General features: G+C 39.9%; 1 pseudogene; it reads right to left on the reverse strand.

Annotated features, from left to right (window-relative positions):
• Positions 1–915: 915 nt before the first annotated feature.
• LOC125366945 lies at positions 916–5,089 on the reverse strand (annotated as a pseudogene).
• Positions 5,090–14,522: the final 9,433 nt, after the last annotated feature.

A 14,522-nucleotide genomic window follows, 5' to 3' on the forward strand; every position in this document is an offset into this window, starting at 1 on the left:
CTTAAGGAGTTCAAGTGGGGGCACAGAAATGGAGGTTCCAACGCTAAACAAATGAAGCGGTGGTACTCTCTGGACACTGTGTTGAAAGGGAATGATAAAAATTGTGTGTGGGTAGGGAAGGAAAAACTGGGACAGAGAGATGCATAGGGTGACATTGTCCAAAAAGAAATGTAATATTTCTATGACGTTTGTAATTGTAATTCCTCTGTACATCACCTTTACAATAATAGTAAAACAATGCAAAAAAAAAGAAAATGAAAGAAATAACGTCTGGCTAGTAAAAACATAATGCCTAAACAATTATTGGCAACAATCTGCCTTCTGTGTATACCCAGAGTAACAATACATTGAATCCCATTTCCCTCTGTCTCTGACATCTCTGTCCCTCTCTCCTACTCCACTCTCTCCACTTTTTCATTCCCTTCCCCCATCTCCTTTTCTCTCTGCTGTTCTTTTTGCCTTTTCCCCTCATTGTAGTCACAGTAAAACTACTCTCAAGAATCATCACCTAGGATTTTATCCTCTGAGATGAATGGCCTCCTCTTCCCACTCTGTGATTTCTTGAGGCTATCTTGGTAAAATCCTGCTGCTCCCCTTATGGGTGCCTGAACATGCTTCTGGGATGGATGTAGCAGAAGATGAGAATTTACCAGTGTTATGTGTACACTTAGCTCTTCGCCTAGGACTTAGCTCAAAAACTGGACACCAAAAATTGGAATAAAGATTAAGTACATATTAAATAGAAGGAATGAAAAATATATAAGAAAAAATGTAAGCAATACATCCTTATTCATTGAAGTAACATTTCCATAATATAAACAAACATAAGACTGGAAAATTACTATAGAATTAGTTCAGAAATTGTATGTAGTAATCAAATATATGAGTTTAGTCTTAACAATGTGTACTTTGACTTCAATGTCTCTTATCCCTGAAGCCATGCAGACAAATTCTGTACGTCCTTAACAAGATGATGCAGCACTTGGGGGCAAAAATGCAGACCAGGTGCCCTGTACTGGAGGCCAAGATGGAGAAAACCTCCACATCCGCCATGACCTTGCCATTGGCACTGTGGTAGACAGGCAGGAAGATGAGCCACACACTGCAGAACATCAGCATGCTGAAGGTCAGGAACTTGGCTTCATTGAAGGTGTCAGGCAGGTTCCTGGCCACGAAAGCCATAGTGAAGCTGGATAGGGCCAAGGTGCCCAGGTATTCCCAAGACACAGTAGAAAGCAGTGAGGGAGCCCTTGTTACACAGGATGATGTGGTGGCCATGTTCAGAGTGTGTGTCTGTGTCAATGAAGGGAGGAAAGGTACCCAGCCAGAGTCCAGAGAAAGTCACTTGGATTAGGTGCAGATGGGAATGATGAAGTTAGGAGCCCCTGATACCAGCAGCCACCTCATCCTTCTCCCTGGAGAAGTGACCTTGAAGGCCAGAACCACAGTTTTGGCCAAGACAGCAGAAATAGCTACAGTAAGTGCAACGCCAAATGTGGTTTGCTGTAGAATTCAGGTGACTTTGTTGGGGCAGCCTATAAACAGCAAGGAACAGAGGAAACAGAAGATGAGGGAAATGAGGAGGATGTAGCTGAGAGCCTGATTATTAGCCTTGACAATTGGGCTGTTGTGATGTTTCACAAAGACCCCAAGAACAATTACTGTGCGTGTAGATAAAACAAGAGCCATACAAGCCAAGGCCATCCCCAAGGGCTCTCCATGAGCCAGGAATATTGCAGCTCATAGGAGGCACTTGTTTCTCTCTGTGTTGGCATACTGGTGATCTGGACACGTTACACAATGCTCCATATCTGATGAGAAAGACAAGTTACCATTATTCCCTTTTCATTACTTACAAGGAAATTAGGAAATCCCTCCCTAAAAAAAAATTCTTATACACCAAAAATGACTAGCATAATCTTCATTTGACCAAGTATTACCATACATTTTTAGCATTATTTTTGTAACTTCATTATGTTCCTACACTTGTTTCCAGAAGTCTAGTTGAAACTAGTTACTTGCAATGAATACCATTCATATTGTTTCTTGGCATTCCTAATGTCCTAACAATCACTTTATACATCTCTTCACGCTTCCATAATAATATTCAGATTCTTTGTACAACTCAATATCATTATTTAAAATGACTAGGGTAACTTGCATTTTTCTGTATGTCTTTGTGCAATGTAGCTAGGAGCACTGTGGTCCTTCCTTGTAATTGTGATATTTGCTTCTCCTACTTACTTGTGAAGCACAAGGGAACAGAGAATATAATCATTCTTTGAAGTTATAGAGTCATGCCATTCACAACACTGGTACCAAACCAGAGCACTTACTCTGTTTGAAAAACAGTTCTGGGCACTAGGAAATAAAGATTTGTGTTATCTTTGTAATGTAAAAGCAGGGCTGGGGATATGGCCTAGTGGCAAGAGTGCTTGCCTCGTATACATGAGGCCCTGGGTTCAATTCCCCAGCACCACATATACAGAAAACGTCCAGAAATGGCACTGTGGATCAATTGGCAGAGTGCTAGCCTTGAGCAAAAAAGAAGCCAGGGACAGTGCTCAGGCCCTGAGTCCAAGTCCCAGGACTGGCAAAAAAATATAATGTAAAAGCAATTTTGAGAAAGTTGTAGACCACATTCTTAAAAGGATTTTGCACTTTATGTGATAGAAAATTTGTTAACATTACTGAGTAGTTAAATAAATATGCGTAAAATATACTACAAAAAGTAATTCCTACACAATTCAGAGCACATGATTTGTTTTAGTTTTTTTTTTTTTCAAAAAGCAGCATCATCCATTGTTGCAATTAAATTACTGCTAAGTGAATGAAGGAGGACTTTGACTGCAACCCCAATACGCAACTTTTGTAGTGCTTTGCATGGTTTGTAGAGCACTAGAAGAAAACAAGTATTTCTCCCTCCACTGTGAACTTACCTGTCCCATTGGCCATCTCATTCTCTGAGCAAGGAGTGCAATCAAAGCAGCAGGCAGCCTTTCCCTCCTGAGGAGTTTTCCTGAATCCAAGACTGCATCAGAATGAACAGGCTGAGGAAAATCAGAGGTGTCAGAAACAGTTTACGCTTTTCCTAACATTGAAAAAGTTCCATTATTTGAACAACTTAGATTCACAAAAGGATTATATGCTACCTCATTCAATGATTACTCTCATGAAAGATACCTAAGTAACAGCTCAACTAATCATTAAATGAAGAAACCAGAGAACAGAACCAAGTAAACCTTTCAAACACATGAAGCCATTCCTTAGGTACTTTATCGGTGTTAGAATCCTGCTAAGACATGTGCAATTTGTATTTTATGACAATGTTCAAAATTAACATTTAGAAACAAACTGAATTTTGCTTGGATGATGCTGATCCTGGAGCTTGAACTCAGTGTCTTAGGAATGTCCTTGAGTTGTTTTTATTCAAGATGAGTAATGGGCTGCTTGATTCACAGCTCCAGCATAGTTTTTGTTAGTTTAATGACATAGAGTCTCAGAGATTTCTTGCCTGGTGGGGCTCTAAAATGAGCTTTTAATCTGAGAACTGAGGATGTCAATCTTCCAAGTATATAGGATTAGAAGCATCAGCCAGCACCCAGGATCTCTTTTGTAGTGGTTAAATGAAGATAACAATCTCACAGGTTTTCCTGCTTGACCAGACTTCAAATCAGGATATTCAGAACTGAGTAATTAGTGTTACAGGAAACAGTTGCAGGCATTCAATCAGGTATACATTTTAAGTGTGAATTTTACTTACTTATTTGTTCTTAAAATCATGAGAATTAAATCCAATCCACCTCTGCAGTTCCTATGGCCCACTCTACCATATCTTCAGATAAAGACAGTTGATGATAAGTAGAGCAAATGGAGAAAACTTTCCAATTTTCACCTGAAGATCAAGACCTTCTGGAAAATTCCAAATGTTCACAATGTCATACTCTCCCTCCAATTTGCTTTTGTCATCTAAAATCACCCGATCTCCTACAGGATTCTGAAATTGGGTGTTATTCAGAAAAGGGTGCAGCTACAAGAGATACATCATCTTATGGTGAAGTACATCCCAGTGGTTAGAAAGAAATTAAGAAAATTAGAATTAAGAAAATCTCCTTAGTGTCTTTAATCTCTGATTAACCTGATGAACCACTCCAGAAGAAGATCTTTTTTTTTTTTTTTTTTTTTTGGCCAGTCCTGGGCCTTGGACTCAGGGCCTGAGCACTGTCCCTGGCTTCTTCCCGCTCAAGGCTAGCACTCTGCCACGTGAGCCACAGCGCCACTTCTGGCCGTTTTTTCTGTATATGTGGTGCTGGGGAATCGAACCTAGGGCCTCGTGTATCCGAGGCAGGCACTCTTGCCACTAGGCTATATCCCCAGCCCCCCAGAAGAAAATCTTTGCAGCAATAAAAATAATTTTCCTGAATGCTGGTCACTAAGAAAGTTGCTTAGAAGTCCTCTTTGCAAGGGAAACCTATTTCATTTAAATAATCATGAATGCAGAATTCTCAGATGTCTAGTTAGAATTGTCCACAACAATGAATTCTATTAGTGTTTAGAGTTATAGTTTGAGCTTGTTCAAGTTTTAATATCTAAAGGAGAATGTAACAAGGTCACTTATTAAAAATAAAGATACTTTTGCTCAACAAGTCATGCTTAGAAACTCATATGGAAAAGGTGCTAATAACTTATCAAAACATTATCTGTGTGAATGTTCAGGTTATTAGTCAGTAGAAGAATATATGGAAATATGGAATTAATTTATTGCTTGTTAATGGCCTGTTTTCCTTAAGAGCACATGAACACATGTCTAGAAAACCTCACAGACATTTACAGAAATATAATTACTTTAACTTGGGGAGCATAACTAAAATATTTGATTTCATGTGGTAATAAAGTGCTGTACAAATTGACTGTACTGACAGTGTGTGCCATCAGAAACAGAAGGCCTTACCTGTGCAGAGGAATGCACTCTCCCTTTCCTGTTTCCCATTGTTTGTACTTCTGATTGATGAAGAAGCATCTCGTGGAGAGCCTGGGGCATAGCATAGACAACGTGGTGCACATTGTAACTATCTCCAGATATTGTCATGTCAAAAATGTGCCCAGGCAACCAATCCAAGGAGGCCTCATGAGGACAGTTTTCCCATGTTACACAGTCAGACTCAGAATCTGAGTAATTAAAAGACAGAAACCACAACCGAACAAGGAAAAAGTCTTCTGGGTATGTGGAAGCTTTAACTGGCTTGACAAAATCTGTGAATCCAGAAACATCTGGGTGATGTGAGAAAATGAGAGGTACATGGGATGAGCCTACCATGAAATATCTCTTTCTGATGGTTAAATCCCACTGTGAGTTCAGGATACAATCTTTGCCTTTTACTAATAGTTGCTAAACACACCTCATTAAATCTAGTAAGGATTCATCATCACTGTATACGATCAGGACATTTGCTGAGGATTTATTAATCTGGTTATAAAGGGACGTGATTTGAGTGTGTATGATACACCATGGGTTGGAATAGCTAGCTCAAAGGCTATACAAACTCTGTACTTGGCCATTTCTTTGTACAATGCATGAAGAATCCAGAAACCTTTCTCGTCTTCTATGGTAAACAGATGCACCCAGTTTCAGTTGAAGTGAATCAGTAAGGAGACCATAGAAGTAGCTATTGATGTGTCCTTCTGGGCCATCTGATACAGAGCAGGGAACTTGTAATGGTCACTCAGGCCTTGATTAGAGGCCCAAAGTTAAGCTGAAAAAATCAAAATTGGACAGCCCATGAATGAGAATATTATCATCTATCACAATCACTATCGTGAAGTATATTAAGTAACCAGTAAAATTAGATGGAAAGTCATTTTCTCATTTAAACAACTTAATTGTTTTTAATTGTTTTGAAATGTACTCATACAATGCCTTTGATCTCTGTCGTTATTTCTATCTATAAATCCCATCTCTAGCAATCACATTCATTCCAACTTTCCTAAGTCTGTTTTTACATAGGTACTTTGAATATTATCTTGTATTTTCCCACCGATATACTTCTATTCCCCATTCCTCTGCTCTTTTTCAGATACCTTTAATATCTATCACCCTCAGATAGGAGAGGCTTCAGCTTTCTATTGTTCATTTATTTTTATACTGTCAGTTATTTGGTCAGACAATACATCATGGATTTCAATCCATATATGTAGCATAAACTAGCCAGATGGATCATGCACATACACAAAAGGCTTTGTATGTATTTCATAATTCATAGTCATGTTTTAGAACTAACTTTCATATATGAGATAACACATGTCCTCTTTCTTTCTGAGCTTGACTTCATTCAACATAATATCTTGCATGAGTGTGTGTTTGTGCATGTGCAAGCTAGCCAGTAGATCGCAATGAACTCAGGGTCTCATGCATTAACTTGACTTTTTCCTCTCAAGGCTAGCACACTGCCAATGGAACCACACATTCACTGTCTGCTTTTGGCTGACTAAGTGGACATAAACATTTCTCGAGTTACTGGGATTAGAGGTGTGAGCTACCAGCACACTGGTCATCATATTTGCACACTTTTAAATCATTTCCTATTTCTTGCTTTAAAAAAGAAACATTTTGGGTGTTTTTGCTCTAACTTTTCTGTCCTCTTTTCTACACATGGGACTATAAATATCCAATTATTTTGAACTCTATTTTTTCTTGGCTATCACAAAATTCAATAGGCTCATAAATCTAGTATCTTCCTCTCATTCTTTTCTCTCATGTGAAATGGCACTAAATTAGACATTTATTCAATATCTGCTCACTTTCACACCCTCACTTGTGGAAAACTGCAGAGGCCAAGCAACATTCCAATCTGGGTAGATGTTAATCCTGATGGTCCTGTCAGCACTGCTATGGACTTGCTCTCTTTCATACAGGAGTAGTTTGGACTCTTGTAGCTCCCAAAGAGGCAAATGAAGGGATTTTTAAATGCTAGCCAATGTCCAAATTGCACATCATGGATATCAAATCCCAGAGTCAAGTTGTGTAAAAGACGAGAATTTGTTTTGATTCCTTCAATAGCAAAAGCCAAGGCTAAAACAAACTGGTAGTTTTTGAAGATAAACCTAAATAATGAGCATAGAAATTCAGGAGGAGTAATGAAAAACCTATGACTTTGATGGATTGAATAATTGCTTATTTTTTGCCAGGGAATAGGTTAAAACATTGTACTTATTGTACATGAGGTAATACTTGGATTGTGGACCATATCTGACATGAAATAATGATTTAGTAACTTCTTGTCTACAGTGAAAGAGACAGAGAGAGAGACAGAGAGAGAGAGCGAGGGACAGAGAGAGAGAGAGAGAGTGTCTGTGAGTATATGTGTGTGTCTTGGGGTTTAAAAACAAAGCCTGGACACTCTAATAGCACTTTTTGGCTCAATCATAGCACTCTGCCACTTGAGCCAAAGCCCCACTTCCAGCTTTTGCCTGGGTAATTGGAGATAAATTTCTCAAGAATGTTCCTGTCCAGGATGGCTTCAACTCACAACACTCAGATATCAGCCTTTTGCTTAGATAGGATTACAATCAGGAGACACCAGACTACAATAAGAATTTTAAACAATTTCCTTGAAATAGGTGTCACAAAAGAAAAAATTTTCAGACCACTGGCCAGTTGGGAAGGAAAGGTTTCTGTAACGTTTGGTACAGAATTCATGCCGCGGACACACTTTGTCTCTAGTAACATCACTTCATTATCAACCATGATAGCTGCGATGCAAGAGATACAGGGATGTTTGAATAAAGTGAAGAACTTACAGCCCTGAAAAGAAGCTACACTGCATGAAACAAGTCTTCTACATTTAGGGAGAAAGACACCCAGGAGTACTTGTAAAACAGAATAATGAAACTGAGCTGTTTCTGGTACACTAGGGATGGGAGGTCAGGGTAGAGAAGACAGAGGATATGCTTTCAACACAAAAGTTCCCTCTGCCACTGCCAATCCTGAAAACAAAACAATAAATGAAAATAGAATTCTAAGTTACTTACAGCTTATTGTCTTCTTTCTTGGAAGCAACACTGTTACTACTATCTGTTCCTAAGTGTAGAGAGGGAAAAATCCAGCCATCAGCATATCTCCATCCATGTGGTCTCGGTGCTTCATTGTAGAAAAGCAGCGAGTGCCAGCCAAGGACTTGAGAAGGGGAAGCTGGAGAAGAATGAGTATGAAGATCAAAGGGCACATCCCTGAAGCATCTGCCAAGCTGAAATTCTGCCTGGAAGTAAAGATTGCAGGGCCAGGTATGTATACTCATATATGTCTGTATGTAAACATATATGTCTTTTTATTGGCAGAGATTTACACTAATGTTCTTTCATCTAAGCCTCTTGTGAATCTCCTGGGTAGAATCTGTAAAACTCCTTCTTGAGGCTGTGATTCTGTGGACGTCTATCCAGGAGAAAAACATGAGTTAGAAAACATGTTTGCAGATTCTCCCTCTTCATGCAGGTGCTATGATTTCCTCCAAAAGGACAGATAGTGAAGCCCATAGGAAAGAAATTTTCTTGGATAGCTTTAATCCAACATTTGTGTCCAAATCCTATTTGCATGAACACCATTTGGGATGATGCCACTGTAGTGCATCCGAGAATGCCATGTCAACTACAGATGAAATGGCAAGAAAAAAATACTGTGCCAATGAGTTGACAACTAACAATATGAGGGTATCATGCCCATAGGGGCAAATCATACACACTCTGTGTGTATACTTAAAGCCACAAACCCTTGCTTGTTGAGGCAAACAGGTTCCAGCAGGTATTCCATATGCAGAGGCCTCTGCAAATGTACTCATTTCATATTGCCTAAAGAAGCAAGGGTGCTGCTGACACCAGTAATCAATCAGTACCAAAATTGAGTCTCACAGTTCCATTCTGAACTTTCATCTTCAAACAGGTAATTTTTTTCTAAAACTTTCTAGTATAGAGCAAGTTATTTTCATGATGTACCTGTCTGAGAACATGTGGCAATCATGTCATGCTTCTGTATCCTAAGCCTTAATCAAGATAAATAAACAACTCTATGCTTCCACTTGTCAAAATATATTAGATCAGAATTCTATGCAGAGACCTCAATGGCCCCAGAGAACGGGGCAATTGTATGCCATTTTTTGGCCATTTTCACCCAATTATCTGTTTTCAAAATACTGAACTCAGGGCCTTGGTGCTGGCCTTTAGTTTTTCTACTAAAGGTGCTCTACCACTTGAGATACAGCTCTATTTCCGGCTTTTGGTGGTTAATTGGAAATAAGAGCCTCATGTACTATTCTGCTCAGGCAGGCTTTGAATCTCAATCCTCAAATCCTAGTGTCCTGAGTAACTAAGGTTATAGTTGTGAGTCATTACTTGCCATCTTGAATATTTTTGGTATGCAACTGAAATGCTGCCTTTCCCCAGTGAATTTAATGAATTTCTTGGTTCCTCCACCTCCCTCCCCCTTCCCCATCTTCTATTTGACTTCTAGTAGTTTTATTTGGCCAAGTTTCCTGCTGGTTGGTACACAGCTGACTCTACTAGAGAATCTGATTTTTGTTCACACATTCCAATTTCATGTATTGAACTAAAACCAAGATGAACATGCCCTTTGATTTTATTGGCTTAGCTCATGAGTTTGCTTTCACTCATCCCTATTCTGCTATGGATGGAGAAATTCCAAGGCTGGAATTAGTGATTAATGTGGTAGGAAGAGAACAGAAATTTCTAAAAGGGCTTTTGCAGCTTTAGATGGTCAGAATTAGCCAAGTTTCTCCATCAGATTACAATCAGGTGCTGAGAAGTATTTCTTAAGTGTGGACCTTATGAGCAGCAGTAACTTTGGCAGGTATTGAGGTCTGCACTAAGGTGGTTTCAGGCTTTTCCATCTTTGCTGAGCCAGAACTACATTTCCCAGAATTCCGTTGTTCAAAATGGCCTCCAGCTCCATGGGACTTGGATGGTAGAACAGAAACAGTAGATACTAGGACCTGAAGGAGAGTTCACGAAGGCCACTGTAGCTCACATTAGGAGTCAATAGCTCTCTGCCATTCTGGAATCTATTTCCAGGTCAAAGGTGTGTCCAGTGTAATTGAGCACGGCGCCATCTTCTCTGTGAGGTCATCTCTTCTTAGAAGTTGGAAGTGATGAAAGCTGACTGCAAATTGCACTTTTCCCGCCTGAGCTATAGCTCATCCATGCTCTCCTTTCTACCCAGCTTCTTTATGATTTGTTCATTTATTTAATCTAATTTTTAACCATCCTTGAGTCCCACTGTGTGACAGTGACATTAGGAATCCCAGGCAGGACAGAATCCTTTCCATAGAGCTATGTGCTCATCTACATCCTACTTCCATAGTATGCAAATCTCTGCAATAAATATTTATTCCTGGTTATTCTGCCAATTTTGCATTTCCTGATAAAATCCTCACTGGTAGGTCATCCATATGAAGCCGGCCCAAATTTTAAAGTGTGCATGGGGTCAGTGAATTTTTGACGACCGTGCTAAAAGGGAAGAATCACTATGAAACCCTTGATTCATGTTGAAAGAGAAGAAAAAAAGAGGGACAGATAGGATAAAATTGTCAAAGTGAAGCAGCTAGAAAATAAAACCAAGCCAGAAGCAGGTATTCTCTGTGCAGATTTGAGAGAGGGGTTATGGGTACCAAGCAGGTCCTGTCTCAGATTGCAGAAGATATTGCCACCTTCAGCACTACATTCAGCTTCATGTTGGTCCCCAGGACCAGAGATAAAGGAGGATGGGATGACCTCAGGAAGATCCACGATGCAACAATTAATGTGAGACTTTCCGAGTTTAGTCCTACTGACGTGAGAAATGAATCCCTGCTCCTATGCATTTTCTATCTATATCAACTGTATAACAGGTGGGTTGACATATGGGTTTTTGCTGCCCCAAATCTGTGTTCCTGAGGATTGATATGGTACAGAGGGCCATGGCACAGGGAGTTCTGGTTAAGTGTTTTGCCCTCATGAATCAGGCTCATAAGGAAGGCACCCTCAAAACACCCAGCTGTCCAGAGACAGGCAAAGGTTGTGGTTCTGAAGTGAGCGGGTCTTGCCACACTACATTAAAAAACCTATGCTGAGTACCAGTAGCTCACAATTGTATTCTTAAGCAAATTGCATCAAGGATTTGGGGCATGCTGTTTACATTACTAAAAATGCTTGCCTTTGCAGATGTCTTGAGACAGTGCACGAAGTTCTGTTTATTTTAGCATGGGATTTTTGAGGAAAGGGTGATCATGACAAATTATTGAATGTGCTTCCTTCTGCCTGGCTGCCAGCCAGCCTGCCTGTCATGATCACCCTTCCCTCAGAAATCTCAGGCTACAATAACAGAAAAATTTCACAACAAAATATAGCTAATATTACATTACAATGTACATTAATTGCTCCATGAATCTGATTTCCCTTAAGCACAATTTATAAAGGATTTGTGGGCATGTTGTATACAGCATTTAAAAGGCTTGTCTACCCAGATATGTAGAGACAGTGCACAAAGTTCTGTTTATTGTAGCCTGGGATTTCTGAGAGGAGGGTGATCATGACAGTATGTTGACTGTACCTCCTAGTGCCTGCCTTTCTTCCTGCTTGCCTGACTGTCTGAGTACTTGTAATGATCACCCTTCTCTCAGAAATCCTTGGCTGCAATAAACAAAATATTTTCAAGAAAGCCTAGCTATTATTATGTCAATATTGACATTATTTGCTGAGCCAACCTGGCTGCCCTTAAGGAAATGTATAAAATATTTGGGGGACTGTTGTTTACATTATTAAAAAAAACGCTTTCATTCCCAGATGTTTTGAGACAGTGCACAAATTTGTTTATTGTAGCCTGGGATTTCTGAGAGAATGTTGATCATGGCAGGATGTTGACTGTTCCTCCGAATGCCTGCCTGCCTGCCTGCTTGCCTCCCTGCCTGCCTTCCTGCCTGCCTGCCTGCCTACCTGTGATGATCATCCTTCTCTCAGAAATCCCAGGCTACATTAAAAAATTACAACAAAACATAGCTACTATTGTATCATGGTGGACATTATTCGCTCAACCAATCTGGCTGCCCCTCAGCACAATGTATAACCGAATTGGGGGCATGTTGTATACATTATTATAAACATTTGTCTTTCCAGACATGTTGAGACAGTTCAGCAAGTTGTGTTTATTGTGAATGGGATTTCTGAGAGAAAGGTGTTCATGACAGGATGTTAACTGTACCTCCTAATGCCTGCCTGCCTACTTGCATCCCTGCGTGCCTGCTTGCGTGCCTGCCTGTCATAGTCACCCATCTCTCAGAAATCACACAGTACAATAAACAGAAAAATTTTACGACAAAACTTAGTGAGTATTGCATCATAATGGACATTATGTGCTCAACCAATCTGAATGCATTTAAGCACAATTTATAAAGGATTTGGAGGCATGATGCATATATCATTAAAAGTGCTTGTCTTCCCAGATGTGTTGAGACAGTGCATGAAGTCTGTCTATTGTAGCCTGAGATTTCTGAGGGAAGAGTGATAATGACAGGATATTGACTGTACCTCCCAGCGCCTGCCTGCCTTCCTGCAACCCTGTCATGATAAAACTTCTCTCAGAAAACTCAGGATACGATACAAAGGAAAAATATACAAAATCATAGCTACTATTATGCCATGATTGAAAATATTTGCTCAACCAATCTGGCTGCCCTTAAGCACGAGATATGAAGGATTTGGGGGGATGTTGTATACATTATTAAGAATGCTTTTCTTCCCAGATGTGTTGAGACAGTGCAGGAAGTTCTGTTTATTGTAACCTGGGATTTCTGAGAAGGGTGCTTACAAAGGAGGTTGACTGTACCTCCTAATGTCTGCCTGCTTGCCTGCCTGTGATGATCATCCTTCTCTAAGAAATCCTAGGCTACACACAAGAGAAAAAAATTATAACTAATCATAGCTATTTTATGTCATTGTGGACATTATTTTCTGAACCAAACTGGCTGCCCTTAAGCACAAGTTATAAAGGATTTGGGGGCATGTTGTTTACATTATTAAAAATGATTGCCTTTCCAGATGTATTGAGACAATGCAGGATGTCCTGCTTACTGTAGCTTGGGATTTCTGAATGAAGGGTGATCATGACAGGATATTGACTATACCACCTAATGTCTGTCTGCCTTCCTGCCTGCCTGTGATGATCACCCTTCTCTATGAAATCACAGGCTACAATAAACAGAAAAAAAATCACAACAAAACATAGCTGTTATTATGTCATTATGGCCATTATTTGCTCCACTAATCTGGATGCCCTTAAGCACAATATGTAAAAGATTTGTGGGGGTGTTGTTTAAAGTATTAAAAATGCTTGCCTTCCCAGATGTTTTGAGACAGTGCACGATGTTCTGCTTATTGTAGCCTGTGATTTCAGAGAGGAGGGTCCTTAAGCCAGGATGTTGGCTTTTCCGCCTAATGCCTGCCTGCCTGCCTGCCTACCTGTCATGATCACCCATCTCTCAGCAATCCTAGGCAACAATAAACAGAAAAAATTACAACAAACATAGCTATGATTATGTCGTTATGGTCTTTTTCTTGCTCAAACAATCTGGGTGTTCTTAAGCCCAATGTATAAAGGATTTGGGCGCATGTTGTATACATTATTGAAAATTCTTGCCTTCTCAGAAGTGTTCAGAGAGTCCATGAAGTGCTCTTTATTGTAGCCTGGGATTTCTGAGTGAATGGTGATCATGACAGTATGTTGACTTTACCTCCTAAGGCCTGCCATAATTCCTCCCTGCCTCCCTTTCTGCGTTATGCCTGTCATGATCACCTATCTCTGAGAAATCCCACGCAATAATAACAAGAAAAAAATCTTCAACAAAACATAGTTGCTATTAGATTATAATGGAAATCATTTGCTCAACCAAACTGACTGCCCTTGAGCAAAATTTATAATGGATTCGGGGAAAGTTGTATATATTATTAAAAATGCGTGCCTTCCCAGATGTGTTAGGCAGTGCACAAAGTTCTCTTTATTGGTGCTTGGTAGTTCTGAGACAAGGGTGTACATGACAGGATGTAGACTGTACCCCCTAATGCCTGCCTGCCTGCTTGCCTGTCATAATCACCCTTCTCTCAGAAATCCCAGGCTACAATAAACAGAAAAAATTTGGAACAAAATATAGCTACCATAATGTCATTATGGACATTATTTGCTCAAACAATGTCAGTCCTTAAGCACAGTGTATAAAAGATTTGGGCGCCTGTTATATACATTATTAAAAATGCTTGCCTTACCAGATGTGTTGAGAATGTGCAGGAAGTGCTGTTTATTGTAGACTGGGATTTCTGAGAGAATGGTGGTCATGAGAGGATATTGACTGTTCCTCCTAATGCCTGCCTGCCTGCCTTCCTGCCTGCCTGCCTGCCTGACAGGATCACCCGTCTCTCAGAAATCCCAGGCTACAATAAACAGGAAACATTTATAACAAAACACAGCTACTATTATGTCATAATGGACA

The sequence above is a fragment of the Perognathus longimembris genome, chromosome 18 (genome assembly GCF_023159225.1).
Source record: "Perognathus longimembris pacificus isolate PPM17 chromosome 18, ASM2315922v1, whole genome shotgun sequence".
NCBI lineage: Eukaryota > Metazoa > Chordata > Mammalia > Rodentia > Heteromyidae > Perognathus > Perognathus longimembris.